Here is an 18,979-nt window from a genome sequence, read left to right on the forward strand (position 1 = left end):
AAAATCAAAGATTTAGAAAATTAAAGATGAATGCTTATTCCTGAAAAATGTAACCCAAAGGTTAATGTAAACATAAAGGAGAGTCACAAATGAGAGTGCCCAAAAGTTACTTTTCAAAGTTTCTACATTTGGGTCACCCTCAACCTCACTGCAATTATTGCTACAATCTCACCCATAACTGCATGCAATTTGCACCCAGAAATTCCATCACACTCAGTACTTTGCTTAGGAACTTGAAATTGCTTGCAGGAAGGGCGTGGGGGGAGGGCCATGGAGAAGTAGGCTGGGGGAAAAAAGGATAATTTAACCAGGCAAGGCTAAGCCCCTGAGGTATGGTCTTTGAAGAAGATGCCAACTCAAAATGCTGCTGCCCTGGAACTATGGCATCTGATTGAGGCAGCCTTCAAGTCATGTGCAAGATGGCCTCTTAATCAGGGGTGGGGAGGCAGTGAGGGGGAGCATTTCCCTGCTTTGTCTTCTCCACTTGGGAAACCAATTCATACAGGCTCCTTAAGCCAGATGCAGAGCCTGCACTGATCTCTTTGTGCTAAAGTTGTCAGTGATGTGATTAGCATCCCATCTGCCACAATGATGGAGCTTCCAGGAACTGTGTAACTTAAAAATAATAATAATAATAAGGTTGGGTTTATGTTTGGCTGAACTCTTTGCTCACTGTGTGGCCTTGGGCCAGTCAGGTGACCTGCTTGTGTCCTGATAAGTCAAACCAGCTGGGAAATTGAGCAAGATACAGGGGCCTCACTGGAAAACAGATGCTACAGCGGAGCTGAACATTTTTTTGAAGTAAATAAATTGGGGGCCGGCCCAAGGGGAGGAGGGAGTGGGGAGTTGTTTGAAAACTTCAAGCAGCCCCAAGCTGAGAAACAGAAAGTGTTTACTAGAACCTCTTTCCAGCATGGTCACCAGAGCTAGAGTCTTGTCTAGTCAACCTCGCTGCCCACTCCAGAGACATTATGTGCAATCCCTTGGCACCATGAGGGTCCTAAGAATCTCTTCAAGCACTATTGGATCACGGGTAGCCTCCCTTTAGACAACTTAGCCCTCAAAGTGAAGGTCTCAGGGATCACATTCGTTAAAATAGCTCCTCACTGAAGCTGTACTGGTGCCTACTGAAGTTGCAAGCTTCACCCCAGCACTCCCTAGTCTCCACTCAGGTGTATTTTTTTTATAAATTTATTTTTTATTGGTGTTCAATTTGTCAACATATAGAATAACACCCAATGCTCATCCCGTCAAGTGCCCACCTCAGTGCCCGTCACCCAGTCTCCCCCACCCCCCACCCACGTCCTCTTCCACCACCCTTAGTTCGTTTCCCAGAGTTAGGAGTCTTTCATATTCTGTCTCCCTTTCTAATATTTCCCACTCATTTTTTCTCCTTTCCCCTTTATTCCCTTTCACTATTGTTTATATTCCCCAAATGAATGAGACCATATGTTTGTCCTTCGATTGACTTATTTCACTCAGCATAATACCCTCCAGTTCCATCCACGTCAAAGCAAATGATGGGTATTTGTCGTTTCTAATGGCTGAGTAATATTCCATTGTATACATAAACCACATCTTCTTTATCCATTCATCTTTCAGTGGACACCGAGGCTCCTTCCACAGTTTGGCTATTGTGGACATTGCTGCTAGAAACATCGGGGTGCAGGTGTTCGGGTGTATTTTTGGCCAGCACCTGCATCAGTACCTAGAATCTCAGGTGGAATTACTTACATTCTTCCCCCACCCTCACAAGGATGCAAGCTCCTCCAGGGGAGCAAATTGAGTCCCTTTCATTCACTGCTGTGTCCTCAGTGCCAGACAGGATCCCCATGACTAGATTGAGTGTCACAGTTAAGATACACAGGAAAGCCACTAGTATGCTTATCGAACAATTGGTCCAGTCAATCTTTAAGTAAGTGGAGTGCATTTCTGTCAATGTTCTCAGTGTGACAGGGTGAATGATCCTGACATCATAGTAACAGGCAGACATACCAGAGGTCACACTGCTCACACATGAATCGTCAGGATGTTTGCAGCCTTATTCCTACCGCCCTGCTCCCAGGCTTACCGGGCTCCAATCCATTTCCAATCTGCTATCAGCCTGCTCTTCCTAAATCACAAACCTGACCCTCTGGTTGTCACCACCCCCCCATGTGGCTCATCAACTGTATGATGAAGTCCAGCTTCACATAAGGTTCTTCTTGATCTGAACCCTGTTTACCCTTCCTGCTGCCATTCCTGCCCCTACCTCCATCATACCCTACCTGCCAGCCACATTCTCTCCACCCCTGCTACTTTGGTGGGCATGCCATACTCTCCATGTCTTCAAACATTTTTTTCTGCTCTCCCCTCTTTTGAGACTCCTTTCTCAACTGGCCACCAACTATCGGCTTGCCCCACTACACTCCAACACCAGTTCCTTTCTGGATCCTGCCTCATCTATTACTCCCCCCACACAGGTCCCTCTGGCATCTGGAGAGAGGCTCTACAACACTGTGCTGCACGTATTATAAAGGCTTGGATTTTCTCTGCCCTATTAAATGGTTAAGGTCTCAGGACAGGAATAGAGTCTTACTTATCTCCACACCAAGCCCAAACTGGGCAAATGTACAAGCCCTCTGCAGCTATCAAATGAATGAGAAGTCAAATCAGTCTCCTTTCTCTGGTTTAAGAGTTCCCTGGCTTCCTTTGCCTTTGTAGATCATATTAATATACCGAATGGGTAGTGTAAAGCTACTGCACTATGGAAAAAGTAGCTCTTCTTCTGTTGGAGTTTTCATCAGGTATGACAACTCTGTCATTCTCTAATTCCCAGATAGAAAGTTAAGATGAGAGGTGATAAAAGATAAACTTGGGCATATTTTTAAAAATTTAAGAGTTTGAGCAAAAATTCATTCCAATCAGGCAGCACCAAACCAGAAGTAGTTAGGAGCACTCCCCAAACAAGAGCTAGAGAAAAGACATAAAGTATGGAAATAAGAGCACCTGGGTGGCTCAGTGGATTGAGATTCGGCTCTTGGTTTCAGCTCAGGTCATGATCTCAAGGTCAAGATCTCAGGCTCATGAAATCAAACCCTGTGTCAGGCTCCATGCTCAGTGGGGAGTCCACTTGGATTCTCTCCCTCTGCTCCTACCCCAGCTCATGCTCTCTCTCCTTTTCAATCTCTCAGTCTCTTTCTCACATATAAATAAATAAACAAACAAATAAATAAATAAATAAAATCTTTAATAAATAAAGAATAGAAACAAAGGAAAGTATTTGATTGGATAGAGTTTGAAGCCTAATTGGCTGTTTGTGACTGATTGTCCTTAGCGTTTAGATTTCGTAACATTCAGGTATTTACAGGCTCAGATTTTGGTTTGCTTACATAGGTCATCACGGTATTAGAGTCACCTCCATCTAATGACCTTCTTTGTTTAATTTAACAGGAGTCTTGAAGAGCTAGGTCAACCAGATGCTTACAAGCAAGGTGTATTGCTAGAAAGCACCAATGTGTAGGTAGCAGACGGGGATGTGGGGGCATTGAGAGAAAGACTCAAACCACACACCAGGATTTCATGAAGTTTACTGGTATCTATAAGACTCTTCAAGACCATTTTCACACCTAAGAGTGTACATATCGCAACACATTTTTAAGGGCTTGTCTTTTTTTCAAGATAAAAAGCTGCTTGGAAGAAGAAAAAAAAAACACTTTCAAAAATTCATTTTCATGTAAAAACTGCTAAAAAAAATTCATTTCTCTTTAAGGCAGGAGGAGAGAACAGTCTAGAAACATATGAGTAAATTTTACTTTTCAAGTGAAATATAACAAAAAAAAAAAACAAAAAAAAAAAAAACCCTTGCTTTTGCTCCAGTCTTCGGGCTCACACATTTCCTTCTGACACACTGGAAGACTCAGCAATGGCAACACAGTCATGGCTACTCAAAGCCCATCCCTTTCTTCTAGAACTCGTAATTGACTAAAGATGAGGCCAGTTTCCTACAGGGGGAAGCTAACCACAAAAGTGTGTGGATTCAGAAGAGCCTAAGCTGACTCAAAGATGGGCTGGGGGCCTTTTGTCTTTGCCAGCCCTCCAAACTTTCTCCATTCCTTGCTCCCCAGCCTGCCACCACTGAGATTACTAAAACACTGTCTCTTCCTGCCTCTTGAATCTGAACTTCCTCCCCAATGGTGCTGCTCAGGTCCAAGCTTGCTTCTGAAATAATGAGTCCAAGTGCCATGTGAGCCGGAACTGTGTGTTTTTTAGTCAACCATGCATTGGCCCCCAGATCTGGGCCATTCCCTGGAACAGAACAGGCACTCCAGAAATGTTTGTTGAAGAATAAAAGCTAGGCTGTGTGGATTTTCTTTATGATTCCTGATCTCTTTGCTGCATCTTTAGTCCATGAAAAGGTAGGCCTATACCCCAGTGTGCATTCTTCAAAACGCCTTTGCAACTGTTGGTTTCCAATGGACTGTGAAGAAGAATAAAACCCAGGAACCAGAAAGAAAGTAAGAGAGAACTTGCTTACATGGCCCCAGGCTCAGCAAATCCACTGGTGCAGATGGAGCAGTTCTTATAATGCCTGTCCCAGGAGAAGGGATTAGTCACTATGACCTTAGTCATTCTCTTTATACAAAGTGGGAGTTTTGTTTGGGCTGGTCTTGACTCATTGATCTACCCAACAGATTATATCTCTTATTTAAAAAACGAGCCGTGTTTTCAAACTTCTTATATCTATTCACCTCCTTCTTTTTAAAGACCTTAATTCGTTTAGACCAGAGTTTTCAAAATTCTCTGATCTTCTTTAGGTGCTATAATCAAAATTCTTCACAGGTCTTCATATTGATTGTCTTGGGCTGCCATATAAAAGTACCACAGACTGGGTGGCTTAAACCACAGACATTTATTTCTTATGGTTCTGGAAGCTGGAAGTCTAAATTCAAGGTGTCTTCAGAGTTGGTTCCTTCTGAGGCCTCTCTCCCTGGCATATAGATGGCTACCTTCCCCGTCACTGCACGTCGCCTTCCTCCTGTGCTCTGTCTCTGTGTCCAAATTTCCCATTTACATGAGAACACCAGTCATATTGGATGAGGGCCCCCCTACCGACCTAATCTTCACATGATTACCTCTGTAAAGATCTTATCTCCAGATGAGGTCACATTCAAAGGTACAAAGGGTGAGGACCCCAACGTATTTTGGGAGGACTCAATTTAACCTGTAGCAGTCTTTCCACACTATTTGAAACACTCAGGCTGAGAATTAGATGGACAGCATAGAGAAGCTGTCTTTTAAAAACCCCAAAATGCCAAAAATTAACTTATTGTACAGATCACCAACTCTTTCTCCACCTCCAAACTAAAAAATAATAAATACTACATCCCAAAATGCCTAACTGCCCTTTATTTTTTAAGACTTTATTTGAGAGAAAGAAAAAGAGAGAGTGGGAGGAAGAAGGAGAGAGAATCTGAAGCAGACTCCACATTGAGTACACAGCCCAATGTGGGGCTACATCCCATGACTCTGATCATGACCTGAGCCAAAATCAGGAGTCAGATGCTTAACCAACTAAGCCACCCAGGTGTCCCCTAACTGCCTTTAAAGCAACCCAAGCTTGCCTGCTGAACTTCCCCATTCCTGACAGATCAATAACCCTTTTTCCTTGCTTCTCTTATTATACCCAGTTTCTCTACGTCAAGCCTGTCAGCTTAAACTAAACCAGTGGGCTTGACTGTTACTAGGTAAATCCAACCAAAGAGGAGTGCCTTCCTGATCATGTTTGATTTTCCCATGTCAGTAAATTAGGCATGTATTGCAGCATGCAGCCCATAAAGCCAGAAAAAAAAGCAGGCCCACCCCCAAGAGTTCACATAGAGAGTAGCCAACACATCACATCTGGACTGAGAGGCAAGAGCCAAGCTGAGGGGGTGAGCTGAGTTCAGTGGTCACAGAAAGACACTGACAAATGATATGCAGCATTCCAAGATCAGAGTCAAGCTCAACCTTTGCTTGGAGAGAGGTTTGAAGAGCTGCTGTGGGGACCTCCAACTCCATCTTGCTAGACATTGTTCTGCCATCTTGGGCTAGTTTAAAAAATTGGGCTATGCCAAATATTTCTCAGATATCCCTCTGTTTTCTCAGTCCTTGGCCACTTGGCAGCTGGTCACAACTAAACTGCACACCTCTGTTAATATCACAGCCCCGAGGAGGAAGTACCAGGGAAATAGTAACAATGCTCCTAAATCTTTCCAGCACCCAACAGGGCAGCACACATACTGTGGGAAGGTGTGCTTTTCCCATCTATTTTGTTATCAAATAAAAGATAAAGAGCAAGACTAAACCTACTGGTCTAAATATCTTTGCTAAACCCTCAAAAGATTGCTCAGAAGATCCTTGAAGACATCACAAATGGCCATTCTTCCAAAATACCAAAGTTTTGAGAAAAAAACTTTAGGACAGCAGGAAAACACATTTAACAGTGTTTCCTTAACAGTATAAAAATTAGTAACAGAAGAAAACACTACTATAGTCTAACATTTTTTAAATGTTATCCTTTGCTCTTCAAAATGCCATTTTGAACTGAGCAGAGTTAGTACTATCAAACTGCATTCACCAAAAGGGCTGTTTCCTAATCAAAATAATTTCTATGATACAATATGCAGACTTCATAAGACTGAAATATCTCCATTATTCAGAAAATGCTAGATGCTGATTTTTTAACATTTATTTTTAAAATCTGAATGAGACATTAAACAAAGGAACATGAGCACACAGGTTTTCTTGTGTAGAGACAGCAATAAGAATACTTTGAAATGTCACCAAGTCTTCCCAGAAATTTAAGTTTCACCTTAGATTGGATCAGTAACCATGAACAAAAGTCTAAAAGTTTAAAAAGAGAGAATCTTGCAACCTTTTAGAGGGAGGTAAAATTCTGCAGCACTTCTAGATGCTTTTGAACAGAGACATTTTGCTTTGACAAGAGCTGTTTTTCCAGAACTCATTTTAAAAAACTGTCAGGCTTTCAAAATTTGCATTTCTATTTTGAGGCGAGAGAAGATATTTTTATCAAAATTTTCAAGTGTTTCAATGTGGGTTCACATCCAGATGAAGAATTGGTATAAGGGAGGTTTCTGCTTTCTCTCCTCTAGAAGGAAACACAGGCAGGCAATGTCTCAGTCTTCTGCAAGATGTGTGTGGGTGTCCTCAGCTGGCCATAAAGGGTCTCTCCCTCTTCGCTTGTTGGCTTACGCTATGGAAATATCTATAGCTTTGGGCTGTATATAGCAGGCTTCTCATTAGAATTATTTACTGCTTCCAAGTCTGCACAGCTTATGTCACCAGGACCCCAATTCAGTCACTGAATACAAATAAGCAGGCATCCGCCCAAGGGCCAGAGGGGAAGCTCTCATCCCCATTTACAGAGGTACAGAGTCACAGACAAGTCTGAAGTTTTCATACTTGGCTCTGATTTATGTCTTATGATTCAGGAAAATGGACTGACCTAAGAATCCTTGTCTCATTCAGTTGACCACCAATGCCAAATGGATTTGGAAGAAAGGGCAATCTATAATGACCATCGTCCTGTATTAAAGAAAAAAAAAGTTCATCCTTCTCTGCATGGGTCAACTCAGGCCCATACCAGCTATTATTTCCTCATTACTGCCCTAGTCTAACAGTAATCTTGTAGCTAAACAAAACCAGCAGGGCAATTACATTTCAAACTTCTCTTGGAATCTAGACTCAGTGGTAACCCTACACCTCGCTACTGACCTCCTGGGGAGGAAATTGGTGTCCTCTGCGTTTGGAGGAAGTGAATTACACCCTGGAGGCCCTGGGTCACAAACTAACATTCCATTCTGTTTGTGGGCAAAATGGTTTCTTTTTTCATGATTTTGCTATTGATGCCAGTAGGCAGTGATTTTATTGACCTAGAAATGAAGTCACCAGCATTGTCTCTTTAAGAGAAAACGATTGTTAAAAATATATTTGAATTATGGCCAGTAAAGAGATGCCAGGCATATATCGCTGATTGCCTACAACTCTTTTTCAGCATGTGGCCTAACTTTCTATTAAAGATTTCATCAAGACGTTTGCCAGAATATGTGCCACGTATTTGAAACACACACCCTAAGAGAGATTTAAAGAAAAAAAAAGTCTTTAACTCCCCAGTAGGAGCAAAATGGAACTAAAGGGCTTGTCGCTTTAAACCAAGAATGATGGCATCAGCTTCAGAGGGTTGACTTTTGCTCCTGCATCTGAAAACAGCATTTTTGGAGTGTTGGGCAAGTCACTGTCTCCCCATATTTGAAAAGAGACTCAAAAATTGTTTCAGGCACCCATAAAAAGGAGGTATTTGTGAGGATTTCTTTTTAAAATAAAAGAATTAAGTCACGCTGCAAATGGGTACTGGGCTTCTGTTGAGGGTCATGAACATGTCATATTATCATGTGTCCAAAGCTCTGTGAATGTGCTAAAAAAAATGAATTGTATGATATGTGAATTACAAGTCAATAAAGCTGTGACATTAGCAAAAAGAACTAAGTTGTAATGATGCTGTCATTATCATACAATTATTTTTAAGAACTAAGCAATTCAAATAACCCTTTTCATAATAGGATTACATTTTGGCAAGGAAATATTTGAAAAAATAATTTCAACTTTGACTACCTTGGTGATAATTTTTTTTTATGTTTTCCACTGAGGGGTGCCTGGTTGGTTCAGTTGGTGGAGCATGCGACTCTTGATCTTGGGGTGGTATGTTTGAGCCCTACGTTAGGTGTAGGGCTTAAAAACTTAAAAACAAAATCTTCAATAATAATAATAATAATAATAATAATAATAATAAAATAAAACTTTCCACTGAAATGAAGAATACATTTTTGATCTGTACATTGATGTAACACTATATCGTATAATTGCTATAATTCTATTTAGCCAAGCCTACCTGCTTATTATAATTTGAGTGAAAAATGTGACCTTTTGTGTTAATCAGGTCAGTATCTGCCCATGAGACCCAGGATAGTGAAGGAGCACCCAGCGCCCTTCTTCGGGGCTAAAGGAGTCGTTGCACATTGTGTATATATCACTGCAAGACTTAGAACATGATTTTTAACTGCTACAGGGATCTGCTACACGGCAGGTGAGACTGTAAACTGCTTCAACCCTTTGCAGAAGGGAAATGGCAATAGGTATTTAAAAATCCTAAAAGATATCTGTATGCTTGACCCTGTTGTCACACGTGTAGAGATCCATCCCAAATGAAATAATGCAAAGGATGGTGACCAAACTGTGCATCCAGCATCACATCTGGTAATAGACTTTAGAAAACAACATAAAAATGCACGTATGTATGTAGAGGAATGTATTGGGTGAAATTATGAAAATCCACTTTATGCTATAGTCTGCAGCTATGAAAAAGTTTTTCATTATCTTAAAAGAAGGACAGCCCAGGTAGCTCAGCGGTTTAGCGCCGCCTGCAGCCCAGGGCGTGATCCTGGAGTCCCAGGATGAGTCCCACGTCAGGCTCCTTCCATGGACCCTGCTTCTCCCTCTGCCTGAGTCTCTGCCTCTCTCTCTCTCTCTCTCTGTCTCTATGAATAAATAAATAAAGTCTTTAAAAGAAAGAAATAGAGGGGCACCTGGGTGGCTCAGTGGTTGAGAAGTTGCCTTCAGTTCAGGGCGTGGTCCCGGAGTACCGGGATCGAGTTCCACATCGGGCTCCCCTCGAGGAGCCTGCTTCTCCCTCTGCCTATGAGATGCCTGAGCTCAGAAGCAGGTCCTTCCCCTGCTGAGCCTTGAAATGGCTGCAGTCCCAGCCAACAGCTTGGTGGTGGCATCAAGAGAGAGTCACCCGAGCCTCCCGGCTCTCCCTCACGAAACCACTCTGGGAGGCTCCACTGGCAGAAACTCTTATGAAAAATTATTCTGCTGACTTGCACCTTGAGCTCGTTTGTCACTGCTGGGAAATGATTACATGAACTCAAAACCTGTGTCCATTTCCAGCTGCCTTGATAGGATTTTATTTTTTAAAAAATCCTCAAATTATGGCAGTTGTTAGTGCCTGTTTTAAGACACTAAATTAGGACAGTCTGTTGTGGAGCAGATAGATAACGGATACATATAATAGAGGAAAGAATTATGGGGAAATATACTAAAATGCAAACAGGGGTATTTTAGTCCGATGACAAAACATTTTCCCTCCTTTTGTCTCTCCTTTCAAATAATCTGTAATTGAAAGTAGTCAGTCCAGCCTGGTTGAAAAATATTTTAGCTCCTTTACAAACAGCAATTAAACTTTTTCCCAAGCCCTATGTATCCAAAGGATGGGGACTTCATAATTGTTCAGAGATATATGCAGAAGAGGGGGCGAAACGACTGTCCCTTTAAGACATAGCTGCTCCTGACACAAACATCCATGTGTATGCTGTTCTGTGCTGTTCCTTTCTAAAGATGCTACAGACTGAGCAACAGCAAGGAAATCAGTGAACTGTTTTCTTGCTCCTTTTGGAGTTCACACTGATGCAGCCATATTCTGTTATCTAGCACTTTTTTTTTTTACAAATACTACAGGTTTCTAAGCTATTAAAGGAAGTAAACACTGCAAGCACCTCATACAGGGCCTGACATAGAAGGGCCCCTTGGATGGTGGAGGCCATGGGCTGAGGAATGGGTGGGGGGGCAGGAGGGGGAGTTTCTATCTTCTGTCCTGGCAGGTGCTACCAAGCCAGGACCACTGGGTGGGTTTGTAGACACTTCGAGCCTTATCACAATGCCTTTTTCAGGAAAAATTCTGCTGACTTGCCACCTACAGCTATTTGTCACTGCTGGGAAATGATTATATGAACTCAAAACCTGTGTCCATCTCCAGCTGCCTTGGTAGGATTTCATTTCTTTAGAAAATCCTCAAATTATGGATGTTTATTTTGATCCTATACTAAAATCGATCTCAGGACCCCTGGGTGGCTCAGCGGTTGGGCGCCTGCCTTCGGCCCAGGTCATGATCCCAGGATCTGGAATCGAGTCCCGCATTGGACTCCCTGCAAGGAGCCTGCTCTTCCCTCTGCCCGTGTCTCTGCCTCTCTCTCTCTCTCTCTCTCTGTCTCTCACAATAAATAAATTTTTAAAAAAATAAAATAAAAAAAATAAAATCGATCTCTGTGCTAAGGATGGTGTGATTTCAGCTCTTGCAAAGCCAGGAGCCGTGATGCATCAGGCACTCCGCATGCAGTGAAGAAGTAATTGGGTGAGGGTGCTCGTTGGTGGATACACCATGGAGGCTAATTATTCTTAAGCACCAATATACATTTAATTAGGGCTTGGATTGTTTTTCTCCAAAGGTGGGTGTGCTCATAATAGGGCCTTCAACCTGATTTGTCCTTCAAGGCAAAGGACCTTTACAGTGTTTAATTAAAGATATACAAAATGGTATAAGTGTGCAAAGTTGGCTAAAACAGGGAGTATTTTCAAGGACTCAGAAAATGCTACTTTTACTTAGGAAATCACACATACTTGGGCTACACAGAGTGGTAGTAATTATAACCATGATGACATTACCAGGAAGATGGGCTGCCATGTCCCCTAGGGCTTAACCAAGAAAGGCAGCCAATGCTCGAAGTAGGGACAGAATCTCACCCACTGCATTTTGGAGATCTGTGCCACCTATCCCCCAGAAAATGGACCATCTGAGCCCAGGGAGTGCTGAATCATGACCCTCCACAATAAGGAAAAATGAAGATAAATCTAAACTCCTAAACAAAGTAAACATTATCTTGGGAGGTATAAGCATGAATCTGCTCATTGAGATAGATAGCATTGATATCACTGGAGTTAATCAATTCAATCCATTGACCACACTGGCCTAGCTTTAAGCAAAACAAGACAAGAGAACATACTGGAAAAAAATACTGCCTCAGGATTCAGGTAACTCTGGTTCTAGTCCTGTTTCTCACTTTGACTAAATGTATGATATTAGTTAATTCTCTTACCAACTCTGCTGGAAAATGATTAAATGAGCCCGAAGTTTGGGACCATTACCATTTGCATTGATAGGGTTTTATTATTTTAAAAATCCTCAAATCTTGAATGTTATTTTTATCCTTAACTAAAATCAACCTCTGAATTTGGGAGGGTATGATGCCAGCTCTTAGCTCCCTTCTAACTAAACTGGAGGGGGTGCACTAGCCCAGCAGTTCTTAATTAAGTATATGAGTCAGAATCTCTTGAAAATATTGTCAAATTCTCAAGCCAATTGTTATTCTAGATAATTCTTGAATCTAGCATTTCCGGGGCTGGGGCCTTGGCACCTGTTTCTTGAAAACCTTCTCCAAGTGGTTTTGAGACATGTTAAGAACCAAAGGCAGGGTGAACTCTGGTTGCCATCCATTCCCATTATCCTAGGGGTCTAGACCTCCTTGCCTGTAGAAGTTCTTGACAGCCCACTTCACTTCCTCCATGACTGGTCCTGGAGCCCTCACATCAGGATTAACATCACCAGAGGAGAGAGGGCCACTCTCTCATGCACACAAGCAAGTATCTGGCATCACCCTGAAGATATTAAGTCTGAACAAGAACAAACTGGTGGCATGCAGCATTCTTCCCATGTGTGTACACATGGACGCACACAGAGCTGTCAGGCAACATCACTCTGCTCCTCAACCTTGTGCTGATGCTCAGTTCCTGGTCCCTAATAAGATCCAATGTCTTGTTTCACTGTGATTAGGGATCTGGGACCAGATGACAGGAGGGCAATAAGTGAACAATTCCAGAGCACCCAAACATTGCAGGAGTTATTTCTTTGCATCAACAATACAAAGCCTGAGCTGTCCCTACTTATCGTGCAAGGAAAATGACAAGAGAATGATGGTGCCATTTAACCAACGTAAATGGCTCCTGCTATGAAAACAAAGAACATAGACATAAAATGTTGAACCAGGGCTCTCCTTGTTAATACTGAACATCTGCATGCAGAAAGAAAAGTGAAGGACCAACCAGCAGAGAGAAGCCTGGGATCTCATACCTCTGTTCATAACACATCAAACTTATCTTTTCCCTTTTGAGTGAATATTAGCCCAGCACCAATCCATGGGAAAGGGACCCATGCCTCCCAAGCAGTCAAACTAGGAAAGACTATTACATTTGAAAATAAAGAGACTCAGGATGCCTGGGTGGCTCAGCAATTGGGTGTCTGCCTTCAGCTCAGGGCATGATCCCGGAGTCCCAAGATTGATTCCTGCATCAGGCTCCCTGCGGGGGCCCTCCTTCTTTCTCTGCCTCTTTCTCTGTGTCTCTCATGAATGAATGAGTAGACACTTAAAAAAAAATGTATGAAAATAAAGAGACTGGGTAACCCCGGGTGGCCCAGCGGTTTAGCGCCTGCCTTTGGCCCGGGGCGTGATCCTAGAGACCCTGGATCGAGTCCCACGTCAGGCTCTCTGTATGATGCCTGCTTCTCCCTTTGCCTGTGTCTCTGCCTCTCTCTCTCTCTGTCTCTATGAATAAATAAATAAAATCTTAAAAAAAAAAAAAAAGAAAGAGACTCACAGTGTTCAGGAGCATAAAAAGGCATACGACCTTGAAACACTCTAAGGGGTCATGACTACAGCAAACTCCACAGGCAAGTGACACATTCAGGCACTCTGGGCATTGCACGCAGAAGGCCCCATGGTTGGCTTCATGCTCTGCTGTTACTGTCTTGAAATCATTAATACTTCTTTTTTTTTTTTAAATAGGCTCCATGCCCCATGCAGAGCCCAACACAGGGCTTGAACCCAGGATCCTGAGCTAAGAACAAAAGTCAGAGGCTCAGGGTGCCTGGGTCACTCAGTCGAGTGGCTGTCTTCAACTCAAGTCATAATCTTGAGGTCCTGGGATCGAGCCCCATGTGGGGCTCCCGTCTCAGCAGGGAGTCTGATTTTCCTTCTGCCCCTCCCCCACTCATTCATCCACTCTCTCTCTCTCTCTCTCTCTCCCAGAAAAATAAATAAAATCCTTTAAAAAAAAAAGAGTTGGAAGCTCAACCGACTTCCAAAGCACCCTTAATACTTTTTTAACATGGGGCCCATATTTTCATTTGCACTGCCCCCCACAAATTACATAGCTGGTCCTAGTCATGGCAGTTGTTCAGAGGAATAAAAAATTAAGGTTATTTTCCATTAGATGAGATCTTAGTTCTTAGAGCATATAGTATAAACTAGGTTGCCTGAGGAGGAACTGCTTTCATCATCAAGAGTTTGCAGGACTAAGATGTGGACTCTAGGCCAACCAAACCCAAAGCCTGTGACCCCAAGGCTGGGAGGTAATATGACTTCCTGAGACACAGAAGGACCAGCCACCCAGACTTAAGGTCTCAAGCTCTCTCCTAAAGTGTACTGGGTCTGCCAAGGCAGCAAGCACTGGCCTTTGAAAATGACTCTGCCTGCCAGAGGGGGACCTGCTAATGTTTCTACCACACCTGAAACTGGGCAAAGAACCACACCACAATCAGACAATAATTATTTCCTTCTCAGCCAGACTAACTCCAGTTTACAGCACTGGCCAGCATGGCTCTCTCCATGAAAGCCAACAGCCATGGAGGACTAACCACAGGAAAACTTGTGAGTGCAAAAGTGGTTTGGTGAAGGGAGTAGAGAGCAGGACAAGAATGCAAAGGCCAAGGCTCAGAGCAGAGATGAAGGCAACCAACCCAAGACTTATTCTTTTCCCCACTTCCCTTCAGAAATGTCTAAATATGAAACACAAACCTTGAGTCAAATATATGAGGTCCATCCTGAGGAGAGGGGCAAGAAGAACACCTGATGAACATGAGAACCAGGGCTTCAAGAGGAGACATGGCAGCAGACGCCACATAGCATCACAAAGGCAAGAATGTCATGGTCACATGCTCCAGGGGAAGGAGGATTGACATAACTCTCTGAAAGGGCAATCCCAGAAGGAAAGCTGCAGTATTCACAGCTCCTAGAAGGCAAGGTGTTCACCTCACAGCTAGCCATTTTGGAGGGCTCCATGTCAGGGCCTGCCACTGGAGCCAAGGAGTGCTCCATGGCTATGACCAGAAAATGCCCTTGAGGTGGCCCCGAGGAACAGCCCATTTCAGTGCACTTGAGCAAAATGACACGTTTTGTGAGACTCCTCAATAAAATGGCCAGTAAAACACAGGACGTCTGTCAAATTAGAATTTCAGATACACAATGAATGGTTTTCAGCATGAGTACACAATATTTGGGACATACTTATAATAAAATAAATTACTTGTTGCTTATCTGAAATTCAAATTTGTCTGGATTCCCTGCATTTTCATTTGTTACATCTGGCAGTTCTACTCAGGGAAAGCGTCACTGTGGCCTTTGACTCTCTTCTCCCCTTGGCCCTTTCCATCCCTCAAGTCAGAGAACAGACTTGAACTCTAGTACAGCAGGATACTAAGCCTCTTGGATCCAGGCAGCTGAGAAATACACACACTTCTCTCCCTATCCCACACCAATTATTGCCATGCCTCCTCACCCAGTGTCTAGCCCACACCTACTACTCAACTGTGATGCTACCCTCCTTGCTTCCCTCCTATGCTTCCTATGGAAGATTGGTGCCTATGGAGGGGACCACTCAACAAGCCAAGGCATGGCAGCCAGCTACAGCATTCATTCTTCATTTATTCTTCCCTTTGTTCCTTTCTTCAACAATGGCATTGGAGCCAAACAGATGGGCAAGACAGACAAGATTCCAACTCATGCAGGGCCCAAAGTCTAGGTGGGGGAGAAGTCAAATCAACAGATAAGCAAGATATTTCCTAAAGTGGTAAGAGATATAGAAAATTCAGTAGATTGATGCAACAAAGTGAAGGTGGGGGAGGGGTTGGGTGAGAGCATTGGAATACATTAAACCCTTATCATCAAGGAGGACACCCTGAAGAGGTAGCAGGCTGAAGCCCAATTAAAACAGTCAAACATAGGAGCAGATCCAAGGCAGACTGCTCCAGGCAGAGAGGCTCATAAGTGTAAGACACTGGAGCAAGAAGAAGCTTAATATGTCCCAGGAAGAATGAAGACCAGCACATCTGGAGGAGGGAGAGAGGGGAGTACTTGAGGATGCAGGCAGAAGCCAGATAAAATGGAGGCTTTGGTACCCAGGACATCAAAAACAACTATCTATCCAAGAGATGAATTAACTTGCTGAGGGTCTCATACTTAAAAGATAAATGATCCAAGTTTCAAGTAAGGGTCAGTTTGCCAACAAAGTCCAACCCCTCCTCAAATTCATGGCCTCCCTTGCAGAGCCCCTGCAGATGCCTGTTCTTGGAGAAACAGAGGCACACACAGGGAGGAGGAGAAAGAGCCATGGTAAAGGAGCCAGCAGAGGTCCTCTGGGTCCTCTGAGGCCAGATCCTGAGCAGTGGATCCCCATCGATGGGCCTCACCTGCACATAGACCCTGTCTACGTGCGGCCCACCCTTCAGCCGTGAGGTGAGCTGCCGTGCTAGCATCACCGTGATGCAGACTCCCAGGCCTTTATGTGGCCTTCTTCTGCGAACTATGCAAACACCCTTCCCAAACATGGCCAGGCCCACAGATTGTCCCAGGACTCCGTGCAAGTGAGACAGCAGTGAGAACTTCTTAAGTGCCAGCCTGGGCTGCAGCAGCCCCACCAAACCCAGAAAATACTCTGACTCTGGTTAATTTAGAATTCATTATGTCTCTCTTTCCATGAAAGATAAACCAATAGCTGCCCTTGACAGCTGTTTTCTCTGCGGTCATTCCTTCTCGCTGCCCAGCTACTCTTTCTTTGGGGATTTGAGCGATGTAACGTTAGTACTATCAATTTCATTCAGTCCCTCCAAGGTAGTCTACAGGGACTCGGCGAGGCAGCCAAGCTGAATGCCCTTAACCGTTTGTGCCCTGTGCAAGCCAGGGGGGTGTAAAACAAAGGACATAGGAGCAAAGTTCCAGAAAAGATTAAAAAAAAAAAAACCTCTAGCACTGAATCTGTAGAAAGTAGACAAGGAAGAGTGAGATGACAAGAACTTGGAGAGTGCAAATCAACTTAGAGCAGAGCCTGGTCCCTCACCAGAGCCAATGGGCAGCTTAGAGCTGCCTGTCCCAAATGGGGTGCTCAACTATGAAAGTACAAAGAGCAGATACACCCAGAAAATGATTTGCTGGCCGAGAGGAAGTCCACCACTTCACACTTTTCTGTAGCTCCATTTGGCCATTTCATTGTAGATGGGCCTCGGAAGCCCGATACACATAATGAAAAGGATCCTGCACCATGGGTTGGAAGATGGGAAAGACAGACTCGGGTTTTCTGAGAACCAAGTGAAGTGGTCAGCATTTGAACATTAACCCACAGAAACCCCAAAAGGCAGACACAGAGATCACCAGTTTCCAAGCAGGTAAACTGGGGCTCTTGAAGTTTTGGCAAATTGCCAAAGACCATGCAACTGAGAAGTCAAGTGGCCGGGTTCAGAATATAGGTGAAAGTGGTTCCCTAGTTAGGGTGACTTCATCCCCAGAGGATCATTGGCAATGGTCTAGAGGTATTTTTCATTGCCACAGCCAGGGTGCTGCTACTAGTGGTTAGTGCAGAGAGGCCAGGGATGCTGTGAAATGTCCTACAATCCACATGGCAGCCCCTGCAGTAAAGAATTATCCAGCCCATGTGCCAATCATGTCAGGGTTGAGAAGAACTAGTTCCAACTGACTCAAAGTCCAAGTAGCCACGAGGGTTGGGGAGGTCAGTTGAAGGAACAGCACAAATCATTCAAAATAACAACTTTTGAAATTGCACATGATGTTTTACAATTTTCATTTCTGACCAGGGCAGCCTTGGTGCCTCCTCGGCTTAATGGGGCACATGGAGCAGGGAATTTCCAAGGCTCTACAGATGGTTTTCATGCATAACTACAATGGTTTGTCTAGTAGAAACCATGTGGACAAATCCTTAGGCAAAGCCTTGAGATTTCATCTCCAAGTTCTTCCCTGGCCTGAACTAAATTTTCTCAGCGTGTGGCATTTTTTAAAATGGTGGGCAGGGGGGACCCCTCCCTGCATGGATAATGAAACATAGTTCAGGTGTGGCCAAGGAGACCTCATCCAGAACTCTTCAGAAGCCTCTGTGCTTCATCAGCCCCATGAGCCACAGTCAGCTTGATGGCTGTCCAGGCTCTCTGGTTCCTCAGCAGAGCATACACCCCTGCACAGACCCACTGGGGCATTTCCTTTCTATCCTTAGAGGAAACTGCCAACTTAGAAACCAGGAAGAAAAATCACCTGGAAACAGATGAAGGTTGGAGAAAGGAGTGATCACACAAATATCCGGAAATAGAAGGGCCCATCCAGTGAGGTAAGCTGCACATACCTATGTGATCCAATCACCTCCCCACCTAAAACCCCAAAGAACACTTGCTAAAGTCTAACGCCCATCCTGGCAAGGGGTAGGGGAGCCTTCCTGATTTGGCTCCATGTAGCCCGCCCCAGATCCCTCCCCAACCAAAGACCACCTCCCAACCCCCTGCAGGGCCTTAGGCCATGCTGTACCTCTCTGGAAGGTTCCTTGGAGACACCCTGACTCATCAACCTGGATAGTCAGCATTCTTTCATCCGTGTTCCTACAGCACTGGGGTTTTCCATGGTGGTAGTGCTGGGCTCGGCTCCCTGACAGTAGCTTACATTCCTCAGGCACAGAGACTTCTTCCATCCCCAGTTTCCATCCCCAGTACTGGCAGATGGCAGAACTACTTCAGTAAGATGGGTGAATGAAGAAAAGGCAGTGCGGCGGTGTTGTCACAAGTGGTGACAGATACCAAATACGAAGTCGATGACACTTTCGCATCAAGAGGCTTGGGAGTCAGAAGGCTTAAGCTCACATCTCTGCTATGCCACTACTTTATGGGTGTGAATTAACCTCTCTAGACCTCAGTTTCCTTGTCTGCAAAATGGGGGATGAATAGCAATGCCCATCCGGTAGGATTACTGTGAGGATCAATGAGATCATGCATACAAAGCAT

The 18,979-nt window shown here is 44.0% G+C and overlaps 1 long non-coding RNA gene across 1 annotated transcript in view; it reads right to left on the reverse strand.

The window, feature by feature from the left end:
* LOC140595308 (uncharacterized) overlaps nt 1-18,729 on the reverse strand; it is a 119,407-nt gene extending 100,678 nt beyond the window's left edge. The window contains exon 1 of the long non-coding RNA XR_011996802.1: nt 18,510-18,729. This is a non-coding gene — a long non-coding RNA (uncharacterized lncRNA). The remainder of the gene's footprint in view (nt 1-18,509) is intronic.
* Between the last annotated feature and the right edge of the window lie 250 nt (nt 18,730-18,979).

This window comes from Vulpes vulpes, chromosome 14 (assembly GCF_048418805.1).
Source record: "Vulpes vulpes isolate BD-2025 chromosome 14, VulVul3, whole genome shotgun sequence".
In the NCBI taxonomy this organism is placed as follows: Eukaryota; Metazoa; Chordata; class Mammalia; order Carnivora; family Canidae; genus Vulpes; species Vulpes vulpes.